Source organism: Meles meles, chromosome 7 (genome assembly GCF_922984935.1).
Source record: "Meles meles chromosome 7, mMelMel3.1 paternal haplotype, whole genome shotgun sequence".
Lineage (NCBI taxonomy): Eukaryota > Metazoa > Chordata > Mammalia > Carnivora > Mustelidae > Meles > Meles meles.
In genome coordinates, this window is record NC_060072.1 from 97129503 (window position 1) to 97148718 (window position 19216).

Genomic DNA, 19216 nt, shown 5'->3' on the forward strand with positions numbered 1-19216 from the left:
ATCATCTTGTGCTATGGTAGCTAACCTATTTCTAGCTCTAAGCCTGTATCTGATTGATTTGCAAACTTTTGGAAGTAGCTGGGCTTCAACTGACACCCAACAACATCAGAAGTATCTTTTTGTCTGAGTTATATTTAACCTCTATTTCCCACTCCTTTCCTGTTTAAGAACTTGAGGAAGGGGACACCTGGGAGGCTCAGTTGGCTGAGCGGCTGCCTTTGGCTCAGGTCATGATTCCAGGGTGCTGGGATCAAGTCCAGCATCAGGTTCCTTGCTCAGCCGGGAGCCTGCTTCTCCCTCTGCCTGCCGCTCCCCCTGTTTGTGCATGTGTGTGCTCTCTCTCTGACAAATAAATAAAATCTTTATAAAAAAAAGAAAACAACAAAGAACTCAAGACAGGAAGGAATTATTGGACAGTAGTTATTAACAATGGCTGTTCCTAATGTTATTGAAAACTTCAGCAGTGGGGGTGGGCAGGGGAGATTTGATTTCTGACTAACATGGAGTAAGAGAGATCATATTTACCCTCCTGGCAGAAACAACTAAAAAAAAACCCGACAAAATGGGTAAAACCATGGTTTTTAAGACATTGGACATCGGGCAATGAACAACAAGGAATCCTGAGAGATGAGAAACAAATAAGGTAAGCCTTAAGATCACCCAAGCTTAATGCCCAGACACTGCTTCCAAGTAAGGTCAAAAAAAAAAAAAAGGTGAGAGGGAGGAGTCCAGGAGAAACCTAGGTAGAATCCAACATGCTCCCTGAGTGGAGAACACAGGAGTGAAAGTCTGAGAAAGCAAAAGAGTCTAGAGTTCACAGAAGAGAGTATACCCTGGGGAAAATATTTGTGAACTGTACCTAAGAAAGGAATTGTATCTAGATATATAAGCAACTCTCAAAACTCAAAGAAACCATTAGGCAATGGGCAAAAGAGGGGCGCCTGGGTGGCTCAGTTGTTACATGATCCCTGAGTCCTGGGATCAAGCCCCACATCAGGCTCCCTGTTTGGCAGGAAGCCTGCTTCTCCCTCTCCCATTCTCCCTGCTGGTGTTCCCTCTCTCACTGTCTTTCTCTGTCAAATAAATAAATAAAATCTTAAAAAAAAAAGAAATGGGCAAAAGACATAAGCAAACGTTGAAAGTCAATGGCCATTAGGGAAATGCAAAACAGCTGAATTATCTCTATATCTCTATCATAATGGCTAAAATAAAAAATACTAGTGCGCCTGGGTAACTCAGTTCGTTAAGCATCTGACTCTTGGTTTCAGCTCAGGTCATGATCTCTCTCATAGGTGGCATGGGTCATGAGATCAAGCCCTGCATCAGGCTCCATGCTTAAGAGAAATCTGCTTGAAGACCTTCCCTCTGCCCTTCCCCCACACTCTCACGTGTGCACACATGCACTTTCCCTCTCTCTCTCTCTAAAATAAATAAGTAAATTAAAAAACAGAATGAAATGAAAAATACTGACAATGCCAAATATTGACAAGAATTCAGAAAAACTGGATCACTCATACGTAAGTGATGATAATGTAAAAATGGTATAGCCACTCTAGAAGACAGTTTGGTGGTTTTATGTAATTACTCTTGGGCATTTATCCCATACAACTAAAAACTCATGTTTACAGAAAAACCTGAACAAGAATGTTCATAGCAGCTTTATTCACAATGGCCAAAATTTGGAACCAACACAGAAGTCCCTCAAAAAGTGAATGCATGGGGCACCTGGGTGGCTCAGTGGGTTAAAGCCTCTGCCTTCGGCTTGGGTCATGATCCCAGGGTCCTGGGATCGAGCCCCACATCGGGCTCTCTGCTCAGCGGGGAGCCTGCTTCCTCCTCTCTCTCTGCCTGCCTCTCTGCCTACTTATGATCTCTGTCAAATAAATAAATAAATAAAATCTTTTTTTTTTTAAATAAAATCTTTTAAAAAAAAAAGTGAATGCGTAAACAAAATTGGGACAACCATAGCAGACTACTACTCAGCAATGAAAGGATACAAACTACTGACACATGCAATAATTTGGATGGACCTCAAGGGAATTATGCCGAGTGGGAGAAAAAGTCAATCTCAACAGGTTATACATGGTATGATTCCATTTAATTAACAATGACATGGTAAGATTAAAAAGCTTGAGAACAGACTGGTAAAGCCATGGTTATAGGTTTATGAATGGGGTGGAGGTAGGTGGACGTTGTTATTAAAGGGCAACAGGAAGAATTCTTATGGGAATGGAACTGTTCTGTATCTTGATGGTGGTTGTGGATATACATTAAAATTCCACAGAACTCCCCCAACACATATACCCATGCACAGAAAGGAGTACATGTACAATTGTCAAATCTGAATAGACTCTATGGATTATAATAATATTAACCTCCTGGTTTTTACATGGTACTATAGTTATACAAGCTGACACAATTGGGAGAAATTGGGTGAAAGGCACATGGAATGGAAAATTGTTACATTTTTTTTGCAACTTCCTATAAATTATACTTATTTCACAATGAAAAATTAAAAGACTAGAAGTGACAGCTTATAAAATAAGTAAAGAGCCAACATTTAAAAATTTATTATAACTAGATTCCGTATGTGTAAAAATCTAAAGGAAGCATGATCGGAGAAGAAGTAAAAAAAATCTCCAAAATGGTAGAGATAAAAACACACTATGTATGACTAGTAGAAGATTAAAAACTGCAACAGAACAAACAGGGTGAAAAAAAATGTGAAAACACAGCAAAGAAGTCAACCAAAATAAAACACAGAAAGAAAAAAAAAACACTAAAATAAAATGAACAAAGCATCCATGAACTGTGCGGGACAAATTCCAATTACCTAATAGGTGTCACTGGAATTTCTGAAGAAGAGATGGGGGAAAAATATTTAAAGAAATAATGGTTTCCAAGTTTCTAAATTATAATAAAACTATAAATACAAAGATCCAAGAAGCTGAAAAAAAAAAAAAAAAACCCAAGACACACCATTACCAAACAACCTAACACTAATATTACAGTAATACAGAGTAAATTTAAAAGCAGCCAGGAGGAAGGATATATTACATATAGAGGAACAAAGATGAAGACAATAACAAAATTCTCAATGGAAACTATTCAAATCAGAAGACTCCATATCTTAAAAGACTGAAAGAAAAACATTGTCAACCATAAATTCCACACTCACAGAAAATATCTTTCAAAAATGAAGGCAAAATAAAGACTTTTTCACACATACAAGAGCTAAAACCTGTGCAAGTCCTTCAGGCTGAATAAATATGATAACAGATGGAAATCTGGATATGCACAAAGGAATGAAGAGCATCAAAAATGGTTACAATATGGGTAATTATAAAAATCTTTTTTTACTCATTATTTAAATATTTTTTCAAAATTATAAACTATTCAAAGCAATAATTTTATATTGTAATTTATATGTATGTAAGTATATATATGCATATGTGTAAACACATATATGTGCATATAAAATAAATAAATCTTCAAAATACGCACACACACACACATACAAGTAAAGTGTATACCCAGAACAGGGCAATGGCCAGGAGAGGAGAAAAAGAAGTATACTATTGTAAAGTTCTTATACTACATATGAAGCACTATAACATTACCATGAAGTGGAATGTATAGCTGGAAAAATGGCAATCAAAAGAAACTCACTTAGGAATCCTAGACACTGGGCTTTAAATCAGCCAATTTAAATAAGATCAAAAAAAGAAACTATGATTAAAGAATTAAAAGTGTAACATTTCAGAAACAGAATATTAATAGAAAGACAGAAATTATAAAAAGGAACCAAATAAAAAGTTTGGAGTTGGAAAGTACAGTAGCAAAAATGAAAAACATAAATAGAGGGATTTGATACAAGATAAGAGCAGGCAGAAGAAAGAACCAACAAACTCGAAGTTAAGTCAATTAAGAATATCCAGTCTGGGGGCACCTGGGTGGCTCAATGGGCTTAGCTTCTGCCTTCAGCTCAGGTCATGATCTCAGGGTCCTGGGATCGAGCCCCGCATCGGGCTCTCTGCTCAGTGGGGAGTCTGCTTCCCTCTCTCTGCCTGTCTCTCTGCCTACTATGATCTCTGTCAAATAAATAAATAAAATCTTAAAAGAAAAAAAAAAGAATATCTAGTCTGCAGGCACCTGGCTGGCTCACTCAGAAGAACAAGCAAACCCTTTATCTTGGGGTTTTGAGTTCCAGCCCCACACTGGGTGTAGAGATTACTTAAATAAATAAATAAAAACTTTAAAACAACAAATGGAAAGAATATCCAGTCTGAGGAACAGAAGGAAAAAACTCAGGGCAGTGAGACAATAAAAAGAAAGAAAAGGCATTCGGTGTGGAAGAGAAGTAAAACTTTTTCTATTTGCGTGGCTCAGTTGGTTGGGTAGCCAACCCTTGATTTCAGCTCAGGTCATGATCTCAGGATGCTGGGATCCAGCCCCAAGTTAGGCCCCTTGTTCAGCAGGGAATCTGCTTGAGGATTCTCTCTTCCTCTCCCTCTGCCCCTCCCCCTAATCGTGCGCGCGCGCGCGCTCTCTCTCTCTCTAAAATAAATAAATTTTCAAAAACAAAAAAAGTTTTTTTTTTTTAAGATTTTCTTTACATATTTATAGAACAGCAAGAGAGGGAACACAAGCAGGGTGAGTGGGAGAGGGAGAAGCAGGCTTCCCACCAAGCAGGGAGCCCAATGCAGGACTTGAACCCAGGACCTGGGGTCATGACCTGAGCTGAAGGCAGACACAAAATGATTGAGCCACCCAGGCATCCCCCCAAATTTTTTTCTATTTGTAGATGACATGATCTTATATATAGAAATTCTTAAGGAATCCACTAAAAACTAATAAACAAGTTCAGCAAGGTTGCAAAATACAAGGTCAACATACAAAAATTGATTATATTTCTATACACAGGTAATGAATATTCCAAATATGAAATTAAGGGAAAAAGTCCATTTACAGTAGTAACAAAAATAATAAAATACTTAGGTATAATTTTAACAAGGAAGTATAATAGCATAGGATTTAAAAAACTGTAATGCTTATATATTAAAAATTATAAACAATCACTGATAGAAATTAAAGAACTTATTATTATATAAGGGGAAAGATGTCCCATGTTCATGGACTGAAAGATTTAATATTGCTAAGCTGGTAACACTCTCAAAATTGACCTACAGATTCAGTGTAATCCCTATGAAAATCCTTGCTGGCTTTTTTTTTTTTTTTTTTTTTTTCCTTGCTGGCTTTTTTGAAGGCATTGACAATCTGATCCTAAAATTCATATGGAAATACAAGGGACCTGAAATAAACAACAAAATCTTTTTTTTTTTTTTTTTTTAAGATTTTATTTATTTGACAGAGAGAGAGAGAGAGTGAGAGGGGGTAATATAAGCAGGGGGAGCGGGAGAGGGAGAAGCAGGCTTCCTGCAGAGAAGGGAGCCTGATACAGGACTCCATTCTAGGACCCTGGAATTATGACCTGAGCCAAAGGCAGACACTTAATGACTGAGTCACCCAGGAGCCCTCTTTTTTTTAAGTAATCTCTACACCCAACATGGGGCTCAAATCACAACTATGAGATCAAGAGTCCCATGCACTACCAAATGAGCTACCCAGGCACACCAAACAACATAATCTTGAAAAAGAAAAACAAAATTGGAGGACTCACATTTCCTAATTCCACCCTACAATACAAAGTGACAGTAATCAGAACAGTACTGCAGTGGTATAGAACTGAAAGCCCAGAAATAAACCTTTACATTTATGGTCAACTAATTTTCAAAAAAGGAGGTCAAGACAATCAAACAGGCCAAGGACAGTCTTCTCAACAAAAGGTGCTATGAGAAGTGGAAAGCTAAATATAAATGAATAAAGTTGGAACCATATCTCATATTATACATAAAAATTAACTCAAAATAGATCAAGTAAATGTAAGAGCTAAAGCTATAAAACTCAATATGTAAGAGCTAAAGCTAAATGTAAGAGCTAAATGTAAGAGCTAAAGCTATAAAACTCAATATGAAACATTGGAATAAATCTTTGTGACCTTTGGTTAGGCAAAACTTCTTATACATAACACTAAAAGCATAAGTAACAAGAGAAAAAAAAGATCAGCAGACTTCATCAAATTTAGAACTTTTGTCTGTAAACAGTACCATCAAGTGAGTGAAAAGACAACTCAGAATAGGAAAAAAATATCTGCAAATCATGTATCAAGTAAGGAATTTGTATCCATAATAAAGAACTCTTACAACTCAATTAAAAAAAAAGACAAGTTCTCTAAAAATACTACCAATGATTTAAATATACATTTCTTTAAATAAAATATACAAATGACCAGTAAGTACAGAAAAAGCGGCTCAACTCAAGATCATTAGTCATCAGGGAAGTGCAAATCAAAATCATGATATTATTTGACAGCCACAAGGATGGCTAGAATCAAAAGACACACAGTAAGTTTAGTAAGCATAGACAAATTGGGACCCTCATACATTGCTAGGGGGAATGCAAAATTATGCAGCCACCTGGGAAGCAGTTTGACAGTTCTTCAAAAAGCTGAACAGAGTTACCATTTGACCTAGTAATTATACTCCTAGATATATACCCAAAGAAAATATATATCCACACAAAAACTTATAAATAAATAAATGTTCACAGCAGCATTATTCATAGTACCCAAAAAGTGGAAACAACCCAAATGTCTACCAACTGATGAATGGATTAGCTAAACGTGATATACCTACACGATGGGATATTATTTGGTCATAAAATGGAATAAAAGTACTGATACATGTTACAACTTGTATGAATATTAAAACTATTATGCTAAATGAAAGAAGCCAGACACAAATGGTTCATAAATTGTCTGATCCTTTTTATAAGATATATCCAGAAGAGGAAAATCCACAAAGACAGAAAGCAAATTAGTGGTCACCAGGTGATGGAGGGGGATGGGAGAATGGTGGTTGCACATCATAAATACACTAAATATCACTGAACTATACACTAAAATTGTTAATTATAGGTTACACGAATTTCACAATTTTTTAAAAAAGAAATTCCTTAAGGGAGGAAAAAAGTATATGCCCATACAAAGATTTATACACAAATGTTTCAGCATAACTTTTAGCTGCCAAAAACTGGAAAACAACCCAAATGTGCATCATCAAAAAAACAAATGGATAAACAAATTGTGTTATAGCTATACAATGGATTGCTACTCAGCAATAATAATGAACTACTGATACATGCAGCAACATAGATGAATCTCAAATTCATGTTTAGTTTAAAAAAAGCCAAAGAAAAAATAAATAAATGTGAGAGGATATACTTTACAATTCCATTTATATAAAATTCTAGACAATGCAAACTGTCCTATAGTGACAGAAAGTTCATCAGTTCATCAGGTTGCCGAGAGACCACAGAAGTTGAGGGGAAGTATTAAAAATGGGGATAAGGAAACTTGTGGAGGTGATATTTTCATTATCTTTACGTGGTAACAGTTTCATGGGTGAACAACACATATGTCAAAACTTAACAAAACTGTACACTTTAGCATGTACAGCTTACTGTATGTCAATTACAGCTCAACATCTATTTTGAAAAAGATGGGGAAAAGGCTAATAAGACAATGTATTCATGCTGGCCACCCAATGGTTAAGGAAGTGGTAAAACAGTCTTATTTTACTTTGATGAGTGTATAAACAACTCCTGGCAAAACTGTACATGGAGAACCACTCACAACACGCATATAAAATTGAATTTTTGTAAATTTACAAATACTTCTATTAACCAACATTATAATATCAGAGATGCTAAAATCTTCATTTTGATTTTCAGGTAGTACTAAAAACCCTCTCAGTTCCAGCAAGTACTACCATTAGCATGATCTATAAATAAACATTTAGACATACCAAGAAAGCTCCTACAGAAGCCCTTATAATAAGATTCCTTAAAGCTAAAACACCTGTGAACAGTATTTCAAGTGTGACAAAAACAACACAAAAGATTCCTATTATCCATACTAATAATCTTTTAAGAATGCCCCATTAGTATCTATTAACCTTTTGTAAGATAAAGTAAATATCTATTTTGTAAGGTAAACATCTATTTACCTTTTATAGATATTCACTCAAATAAATTTAAACTATTTCAAACTTATTATCTTTCTAAAAAGTTAGAAAAGCTTTGAAATTAAAACTCTAACTAATCTAATCGGCTTTTTAAAGAAAATCTAATTGGATTTTTCTTTACCAAAAAGTATGTCCATTGTTTCACAAACAAAAAGTATGAGAAAAGTTATGTGAGAAAAGTTATGAAAATGAGGGTGAAGTTCAGTCAAAACCACTTTATACTCATGTACTTATGACAGGTGAGGAATGACATCATCTAATTCAAGCTACCATCATCTCTCACTTCGACTATAGCAGTAGTCTTTTTTATTTCCTAATTCAGGTGAACTCAGTCTTGATATACTCTCATCTCCGTTTCTTCATCTATTAAACAGGTACAATAACACTTCCAACTTCATGAGGTTGCGTGACAAGAGAATATAGTTATAGCACTTAGTTTGTTGTCTAGCACATAGAAAGTGCTCTATAAATGTTACCTATTATTACCTGAATAAATGTTCAGCCTCCATGAGTCCAGTGCTCGAATGGCATCACATAAGAAACAAGTCTAACCTCAAAAAAAAAAAAAAAAAAGTTAAAAGCAATTTAAATCTTAATATAGTGAGACTCCCAAAGAAAAATATCCATTCCAAAATCCACAGCAGCTTATTTTTGTTTTTTAAGATTTTATTTATATGAGAGACACAGGGAGACAGAGTGCGCACATGAGCAGGGGTGAGGATAAGGAGAAACAGACTCCCCGCCGACCAGAGAGTCCAAACTGGGGCTTTGTCCCAGGATCCTGAGATCATGACCTGAGCAGAAAACAGACACTACACTGACCCAGGTGCCCCTCCACAGCAGCTTCTTTGTATCTTCTTTCCCAATTCCTTTTGCTCACAATATTTCTCATAACCCTATACCTGCCTTAAACCCTCTATATCCATTCCCTCTTTTTTTTTAACATCCATTGCTTTAATGCACAGGGGTTTTTTTTGTTTTTATTATTTTTTTAAGTAAACTCTACACCCAACATGAGGCCTTGAACTTACAACCACAAGATCAAGAGTCACATGCTCTGGGGAGCCTAGGTGTCTCAGTCTGTTGAGCAACCGACTCTTGGTTTCCACTCAAGTCATGGTTTTGGGGTCCTGGGATCAAGCTCTGCATTGGGCTCCAGGGTCAGTGAGTAGTCCGCTTGAGCTTCTCTCCTCTCCTCCTTCTGTCCCTCCCCCAGCTAGCATTCACACTCTCTAAAACATATAAAATCTCTAAAAAAAAAAAAAAGCTGAGCTACCCAAGTGCCCCTACCTATTCCTATTTTCAATTCACAACACAACACTCTACTCATCTGGCTCTGTCTCCTCTAATGATACCCTCTTCTTCTAAGCAGTTCTTGGTCCACTTTCTAATATAAGTTAATCATCCAGTCTTACTCCTTGAAATTCTTCAGCTGTTTTCTACCCATTATCCTTTTATAGAAGACAATCTAGAAACTGAGCTAGCAGATAGGTAATCTCTCTCAGTAGATGAGAAGAACATAGAGAAGCCAGAGACAGAATTTTCTTCTGTGAGTAGAAATAAATATTATGAACACATAATTTAATATCTCCCCTCTCTGACTACAATATTATTATTATTGTTGTTGTTGCTATTATAGGACTCTGAGAGCTGGCTGCTGCTTAATCCACAATAGAAACTCTGAGTGCTGAATGCCACCACTAGAACCCTTCATATGACAAGCCCGTCTGTGTTCTTGGAACCCTCAAAATACCTAAGCCCCACCGGGTCCTATGCTGAAGTGAAAAGTATCCCTAACTCTCCATTTTGTTTTACAACTCTACCCATGAGTATCACATTGCTAAAGTCTGCCTTTCTAATATCATACTAGATTTCGATGAAAAAGCTCTCTGGTTTCTTTATAGCCCCTGCACCTTAGGGTTCTGGCATTAGAGATGTGTGGTAGTTTGGTTAGGTTTGGGAGGCATGACCAGGATATCACCCTTCCCCTTTTTCACCACCAACCTTGTCCTAAAACACTGTCTGCATGGTAATTCCCCCCCCCCCCCAGGAAATGCCTTATTCTCCCTTCTACAAAGAAATGACTAGTTGCTTTTCCCCGCAGGCCCTCAAGGTATGCCCAGATGTGCCTGATTTTTAAGTGGGCATAGTGAGTTCATGTTGAGAGCCCTGCCACACCAAGAGTTCTCTCTCCATTTTGGAGTTAGAGAATCGAGAGCAACATAATTCAAAACACATATTAGTACTTACTGATGTTATGGTTTTCTTGCCCTATTTGTAATTTTATCAAAATTAAAAGTGGAATACTTTCTGAAAGAAGCTCAATTCCTTTCTGCCGTCCATCCTCCATAACCCCCATATAGTTTGTAGGTTTTTCATAAAATGCAATAGTCTCTTAACTAATCTCTCTATTTCCTTTCTGGGTACTCTGCTATCTGTTCTTCCCAGAGAAGTATGAGTCATCTTTTAAAACTGTAAATCAGGGGCGCCAGGGTGGCTCAGTGGGTTAAAGCCTCTGCCTTCGGCTCAGGTCATGATCCCAGGGTCCTGGGATCAAGCCCCGCATTGGGCTCTCTGCTCAGCGGGAGCATGCTTCCTCCTCTCTCTCTCTCTGCCTGCCTCTCTGCCTACTTGTGATCTCTGTCTGTCAAATAAATAAATAAATAAATAAATCTTTAAAAATAAATAAATAAATAAATAAAACTGTAAATCAGATCATTTAGCTTTCCTCATCAACCAGCTTCTTTCTACCAATGGTTCCCCATTATCCTAGGCAAGGTCTACGGAGTCCTACAAAATCTGGCCCCTGCCTATTCTTGAAAATACAAACCACATACTCCTAATGAGGCCTTAGTATTTGTTGTTCCTCCTGTCCAGAACACTCCTTTCCCATCAGGAAATGCTGGTTCTGTCTCCCTTCAAATAATAGTTCACACACCACTATAAAAAAGTCTTCCTGACCATCCCATCTGACTATACCCCTCTCCCTCACTCTCAGTCACATCCCCACATCTATTTTCTTCATACCACTCACATGTTCATTCATAATCTGTAATTATTTATTTGAAAACTGCCTATCTTCTCAAACGAAAATGTAAGTTCTTTGAGGACAGAAATCTTGTGTCTTATTCTTATCTGTACCTCCAATGTGAAATAGTGCCTGACACATAAACACTGTAACGTTTTCTAATTGTCTGATTAATTTACAAAGCTAAGTACTACCTCTGAGGTAAACTTCAGTTTTCAAAAAAAATTTTAAACTTATTTGTACAGCCAGGACACCTGATGGCTCAGTCATTTAAATGTCTGCCTTTGGCTTGGGTCATGATCCCAGGAGTCCTGGAAACCGAGTCCCACACTGGGCTCCTGGCTCAGTGGGGAGTCTGCTTCACACTCTGCCCTCCCTTCTGCTCATGATCTCTCTCACTCTCTCTCATTCAAATAACTATAAAAATGTTTTAAAAATTAAAATTAAAAAATAAACGTATATGTACAGCCAATAGGATGGCCTAGCCATCATAACCCTGTGTTCTTGTGTTCACTGTAACAAACTGCCTTGTATTCTCAGCTCCCCTTCTTTCTCTGAAGATAAAATATGCACTCAGAAAATAAGACGGCAACTTTATCTGGCAGCACTGTTCTCTGGGTCTGTGAGACCCACACCCAAGGTTCTCAGGCAGCAACAACTGACAAAGATCTGGTTACCAGCACTGTACTAAGGGGCGCCTCACAACCCACAGCAACCAGGTTAAACTGACAAAAGGTGCAAATGCCTGTGAGAGAACACAATTGATAGAGTTCTGTGAAGCACTCCAAACGCCTTGGAGATAACCTCACAAGAGCAGGAAGATTCAGTTCAGCCATCTGACTGGTGGTGTGTTCTGTAAAGCCTTAGTAATGACCCTGTCACCAGGAAAACAGATACTGTGCCCTAGCCTTCTAATCAGCTGCATTTAGCAGCCAACATCCATCTTGCAATAAAATGCCACCTCAAGAGCTCCTATTCCCATCAAATTATCACAGGTTGGGAAACAGATAAATCAGAAACTATACTTAACAAATCTACTTGTCTGGGACCCAAGACAATTAATTAAACTTACTAGGAAAAGCAGAATAAATAGCCTCCAGCCACCTGGAGACAAGTTTTAAAGATCCTAACAACTGTAACACTTGAGCACACCAAAATGGCTATAATCTGCAAACCAGCCACATGTCACTTCCAATAGTACTCCTACACTGAAAGTGACCTTCCCCCTCCAAAATAAATAATGTTTAAAGTCAGGTGAATCTTGAACAATGACTCTGACTTTTTTTCTAAAATAAGAGCTATGACAGCTACCTTAATGAGAGGCCCAATAAATTCAGGGTAAAGGGCTCATTGCACTGACACTGTCACCTCACCTAGGACTTCAGCTGATTCATCCTGATGGGCTGACAGGTCACTGACATCTGCACCTCTCCCAAGATTCTTGTTTATTTCACATATAAAAATACTGTCAAAAAAATAAATCTTTAAAAAAAAAAAAATACTGTCTCCTCACTACAATTGCAGTCCAGACCCCTTCTCCTGCTGCAGAGCCTTTCCCTTCCAGATTTCACCGAGACCTTGGAAAAACAGTTGTCAATTCAGGCTCATATTAGTAACTCTAGATGGCTAACAAGGAATGGAAGAGATGGGAATAGAGCTCATAAAAGGACCAATGTTAACATTCAGGTCTTACCAATTTTTTAAAGAAGGATGTAAAAAAAGATCAAAATCACTAGGGAAGAAACTAATCTCTTCATCATTAACAAATGCTTGTTATTATGATAACTGGGAAAGTCACAGTCAGGACCTGAAAATGTCTGGTCCTTGACCACACCAAGTAATCACAGAAGACATCCTTTAAGTAAGCTTTGTTCTAACACAAACTACAAGAAGAAATACAAGGCAATGATAAAAAACCCACAAACTTCATTTAAAAGGAGTGATGGGGGCACCTGGGTGGCTCAGTGGGTTAAGCCTCTGCCTTAGGCTCAGGTCATGATCTCAGGGTCCTGGGATCTAGCCCCACATCAGGCTCTCCGCTCTGCGGGGAGCCTACTTCCCCCTCTCTCTGCCTGCCTCTCTGCCTACTTGCAATCTGTCAAATAAATAAATAAATAAAATCTTTAAAAAATAAAAAAATAAAAGGAGTGATGGAAAGAAGGGAGGAAGAGAAAGAAAGGAACAAGATAGAACAATGAGGCTCAATGCTATTGATCAAACACGCCCACAAATAATTTGCAGCAATTGCCATCAAAAAGGGGAGTTCATTTCCTCACCCCTTAAATCTGAGCTGGCCTTGGGACTTGTTTTGTCTGATAGAATGTGGCATGAATGACACTGTGCAATTTCTGAGACCAAGTCTTTTTTTTTTTTTTTTTTTTTTTTTTTTTTAAAGATTTTATTTATTTATTTGACAGCGAGAGAGAGAGATCACAAGTAGGCAGAGACGCAGGCAGAGAGAGAGAGAGGGAAGCAGGTTCCCTGCCGAGCAGAGAGCCGGATGTGGGGCTCGATCCCAGGACCCTGAGATCATGACCTGAGCCGAAGGCAGCGGCTTAACCCACTGAGCCACCCAGGCGCCCTCTGAGACCAAGTCTTAAGAAACCTTGCAACCTCCACTTTCACTCTCTTGGGACCTAGTCACCGTTCAAGGTAGCCAAGACAGACCGCAGGAGAGGCCAAGGCACCCTGGATGACAGCTCCAGCCTAATGATGGATAATGCCAGAGTGAGGCTATCCAGGTACAACCAGCCCTCACCAACCTACCAAATGACCACAAACACATGACTAAGCCCAGCAAATTCCATGTGCAATAGAGGCAAGCCAGATGAGCCCTGCCCAAATTGCCACCCCACCTAATCATAAGCAAATAAACAGTTGGGGTTTTTCTTTGTTGTTTTTTTAAAGATTTTATTTATTTGACAGAGAGAGAGAGCTCAAGCAGAGGGAGAGGAAGGCAGGGGGAGAAGGGGAAGCAGAATCCCCACTAAGCAGGGAGCCCTGTGTAGGGCTCGATCCCAGGACCTTGAGATCACAACCTGAACCCAAGGCAGATGCTTAACCAACTAAGCCACCCAGGCGCCCTAATAAATAGTTGTTTAAGCCACTAAGATTTGGAGTGGTTTGGTCGACAGCAATAGGTAACAGAAACACCTGCAATTAGCTGAGACTAATTCAAAACATCAGTAGTGACACACACAAAAGCACCATGTGCACTGCTATCATGTAAGGGAACTAGAATCTCTAAATAACAATATACAGAATCACTCTTCATAGATAAGATGTCTATCACAGAATCCCAGCAAAACACTCATTAATAAATTTGTTCCAGCATCTATCCCACACATAAACATCTACAGAAGATATGTGCAAATATATGTATCCCACAAAGGACTCATATATAAGATATACAAAAAATTTCTACAAATCAATAAGAAAAAGACAACTTAATTTTTTAAATGGACAAGATCTAAAAGCACTGGGGCCCCTGGGTGGCTCAGTCAGTTGAGTGTCTGCCTTTGGCTCAGGTCATGATCCCAGAGTCTGAGGATCAAGCCCCATATTGGGCTCCCTCCTCAGCGGGGAGCTTGCTGCTTCTCCCTCTCTCTCTGCTCCCCCCCCCAACCCCTACTTATATATTCTCTCTCTCTCATAAAAATAAACAAAATCTTAAAAAAAAAATAAAGAGCTGAGGGGCGCCTGGGTGGCTCAGTGGGTTAAAGCCTCTGCCTTCAGCTCAGGTCGTGGTCCCAGGGTCCTGGGACTGAGCCCCACATTAGGCTCTCTGCTTGGCAGGGAGCCTCTTCCTCCCCTCTCTCTGCCTGCCTCTCTGCCTACTTCTGATCTTTGTCTGTCAAATAAATAAATAAAATCTTTAAAAAAACAAAAGAGTTGAAAGCACTTCACAAAAGAGGATCCCTAAGAGGTCAATATGCATATAAAGATACTCCACAACAGTGTTCATCAGGGAAATGCAAATTAAAGCCACAAAAAGGCATCACTACATCCCCAACAGCTACAATTAAAAGGACTGACAATACTAAGTATACTCAAAGATGTAGCACAACCAGAACTCTCATACAATAAATTAATATAACCACTTTGGAAAACCGGTAGTACTTATATCCCATGAACTAGCAATTCCATTCCTGGGCATATAACCAGAGTGCTTACGTCTATGAAAAGACATGCACAAAGTGTTCACAGCAGCATTATTCATAACAGTCCCAAACTATAAACGACTCAATAGAAAACTTACGGTATAGTCAGAAAATGGCGTATTACCTAGCAATGATAAAGAACCATTGCTATACGCAATGACATTCATGAAATTCAAAGACAATGTAAAGCAAAAAAGACACAAGATTATATACTATATGATTCTACCAACATAAAATTCAAAAACATTAAAACTAATCTATGGTAATAGAGGTCAGATTACTGATTCTTCGGATACAAGAGTTTCTGAGGGGATAGCTTATAACTGCCATGATGACGGATGCAGCTGGTTGTGCACCTGACCAGCCAGCCAGCCAACAGATGCTACTAGGCTTAGTTCTGCTTTAGGAAGGAAATATTCTAACCCCTCCCCTGGTTTGTACACCCTGGCCTTTTGTGGTTCCATGACCAGGTCAATGCCTTAGTTAAAAACCTCATCATTTTCCACCTGCCTCCTTACTACAAGACACACTATGGTAAAGTGATCTTTAAAAAAAAAAGGGGGCATAATCCACCCACAACCCTACCATACACACACTCCCCTTCTTAAAATCCTTCAAAGACTCCCCATTTCTTTTAGGACTAAATTCAGTACTCTTTAGCAGGATACTTTAAGTTCCTTTATGATCCGGCCCCTGACTACCTATTTTCTTTCTCTCCATATATCCGAGTTCCGTAACAAAATGCTTGCAGTTGACCTGAAAGCTATTTTTTCTCACCTCAGTATCTCTGGCTATGTAATGCATGCTCTACCTAGAAAAGCGTTCTCAAAGTATGGTCCCAGGAGGCCTAAGAGGTCCACCAGTTTCACAATAAGATCTTATTTTTCATAACAACACTAAGAAGTTATCTGCCTTTTTCACCATGGTGAAATGGTAGGTATAACTGCCACTGCCTTAGCATAAATCAAGGTAGGGGTATCAAACTGTACTAGAACTTTCATATTCTTCACCACCTCACACCTGCAGTTTAAAAAAGAAAAATTTTAGGGTGCCTAGGTGGCTCAATGGGTTAAGCCTCTGCCTTTGGCTCAGGTCATGGTCTTAGGATCCTGGGATAGAGGCCTGCGTTGGGCTCTCTGCTCAGTGGGGAGCCTGCTTCCTCCTCTCTCTCTGCCTGCCTCTCTGCCTACTTGTGATCTCTCTCTCTGTCAAATAAATGAATAAAATATTTAAAAATAAAATAAAATAATAAAAGAAAAAAGAAAAATTTTAGGGGCACCTGGGTGGCTCAGTCATTAAGCATCTGCCTTTGGCTCAGGTCATGATCCCAGAGTCCTGGGATGGAGTCCCGTATCAGGTTCCCTGCTCAGTGGAGAGCCTGCTTCTCCCTCTCCCTCTACTGCTCCCCCTGCTTGTGTGCGCTCTCTGTCAAATAAATAAACAAATAAGATCTTTAAAAAAGAAAAATTTTACTTGTGTCTTTGATAAAGTGGTAAAAATAATTTTATTAGCTTTTCACTCGAGTACATGTCTTTTCAATAATCAGAATGGCAAAATGGGAAGTATAAACCAGTTCTGCAGCATATCAATTAAAAAAAAACTGTCTCAAGGAAAAGCAACTGAGCTGCAAGCTAAACCAGCCAATTTTTTCACGAGATACTATTACTTTCTGAGCAGGCAACTGACAGGCAAACTTTGGTTATCTGGCAATGTTCTTCACAAAATGAATAAAGTGAGCCTGTTCCTTCAAAGAAAATAAGTGATAGTATTTGTTGTCAGTGATAAAATTCAAGCTTTTCACCTAAAATCAAAATTCTGAAAAAGTGTATCTTCTACAATCTTGATACCTTCTTAATACTTAAGACTTTTCTGATGAGGGCACCAAGGTTCCTTAGTTGGTTATGCACTCCCTTCAGCTCAGGTCATGATCCTGGAATCCTGGGATCGAGTCCCACATCAGGCTCCCTGCTCGTGGGAAGTCTGCTTCTCCCTAACCTCACCCCTCTCATGTTCTCTCTCTCTTATTCTCTCTCTCTCTCAAATAAATAAATAAAATCTTAAAAAAAAAAAAAACTTTCTGATGAATGACAGTGATATTCATGGGTGTGATTTTTTTACTTGTATAATGAACTGTGTCAAACATTTGGAAGATCTGCATAACTCAGTGACCAATATTTTCCAACTGATAAATTCATGATAATTCAAAATCATACCTGGGTAAAAGATCCATTCAATGTACAAAATAAATGAACTTTTTATTTTGTCGCTAAATACAAAAGTCACTAATACAAAAGTTCATTAATATAGTTTCAGATTCTACACTGCAACTGGCCTTTAAGGGAACTACTACATGTTGAGTTTGGGTATAGTATCAAAGACTATCCAATTACCCAAAGATATTAAAATACTTCTCTATTTTCCAACTACGTATCTCGGAGCCTGAACCTTTTTTTTCAAATACTTCAACTAAAACGACACACTGCAACACACTGAATGCTGATGCAGATGAGTATGCAGCTGTCTTTTATTAAGCCAGACATTAAACAGATTCGCAAAAATGTAAAACCATGTCCGTCCTTCTCACTAAATCTTTTGTTTTGGAGCACCTGGGTGGCTCAGTGGGTTGGAGCCTCTGCCTTCCGCTCAGGTCATGGTCGCAGGATCCTGGGATCAAGCACCTAGTCAAGCTCTTTGCTCAGCGGGGAGCCTGCTTCCCCCTCTCTCTGCCTGCCTCTCTGTGTACTTGTGATCTCTGTCAAATAAAAAAATAAAATCTTTTTTTAAAAAAATTTTTTTTTTTTAAGAAAGTTTTTCGGGGCACCTGGGTGGCTCAGTTGGTTAAGCATCTGCCTTTGACTCAGGTCATGATCCCAGCATCCACATTGGGCTCTCTGCTCAGTGGGGAGCCTGCTTCTCCCTCTTCCTCTGTCTACTGCTCTGCCTACTTGTGCTCTCTCTGTCAAATATATATGTAAAATCTTAAAAAAAACGTTTTAAGAAAAGGTTTTTTTGGGGGCGCTGGGTGGCTCAGTGGGTTAAAACCTCTGCCTTCTGCTCAGGTCATGATCCCAGGGTCCTGGGATTGAGCCCCGCATCGGGCTCTCTGCACAGTGGGGAGCCTGCTTCCTCCTCTCTCTCTGCTTGCCTCTCTGCCTAGTTGTGATTTCTCTCTGTCAAATAAATAAAATATTTTTTTAAAAAGTTTTTTTTCATTTAAAAAACGTGTTTTATATATATTAATATGTAAGGAACTTACTATTTTTTAATGAATTAATAAATATTTAAATATTTCCCTAGTTTTGATATCCAATACAGTAAATACTGGCAAATATAACTCACATAAATAAAAGCTCTTTGGAGTCTATAATAATTTTTCAAAGAATTGAGAGGTCAGACACCAAAAATTTTGCTAATTTAGAATTTCCCCCTACCGCTCTCATCCTTCAAGGCCCTCAGAGCTTAGGTTAAAGTTAACCTGCTGCATTTGCTTACAGTGGAGAGCAAAGACTACACTCTTTCATAGGCACTCAATTAATGGTGTGTTAAAAGAAGGCTAAATGTAATTTGATGCCTATGCCAAGTGCTCCACTATAAATACACATGGATAAAAAAATTTCAAATTGGGGGCGCCTGGTGGCTCAGTTGTTACATGTCTGCCTTCAGCTTAGTTCATGATCTCAGGGTCCTGGGATCAAGCCCCTCATTGGGCTCTCTGCTCAGTGGGGAGCCTGCTTACCCCTCTCTCTCTCTGCCTCTCTGCCTACTTGTGATCTCTGTTTGTCAAATAAATAAATAAAATCTTAAAAACAATAAACTTTGTCCCCTCTAAAAAAAAAAGTAAACTGCCTATATTCTTATTTGTTATGTCTATTTTTCAGAATGAA

General features: G+C 38.5%; 1 protein-coding gene across 22 annotated transcripts in view; it reads right to left on the reverse strand.

Annotated features, from left to right (window-relative positions):
* The window catches only part of R3HDM2 (R3H domain containing 2), a 158808-nt gene that overhangs the window by 109507 nt on the left and 30085 nt on the right, over positions 1-19216 (reverse strand). For 19 of the 22 annotated variants that reach the window (XM_046011376.1, XM_046011394.1, XM_046011397.1 and 16 more), the window contains one exon: positions 8631-8691. The exons of 1 other annotated variant lie outside the window; for it this stretch is intronic. The gene's annotated coding sequence lies outside the window, so the exon portion shown is untranslated. Of the gene's footprint in view, positions 1-8630; positions 8697-19216 lie in introns of all 22 variants that reach the window. 2 more of the 22 variants (XM_046011377.1, XM_046011374.1) reach the window with 1 other exon arrangement.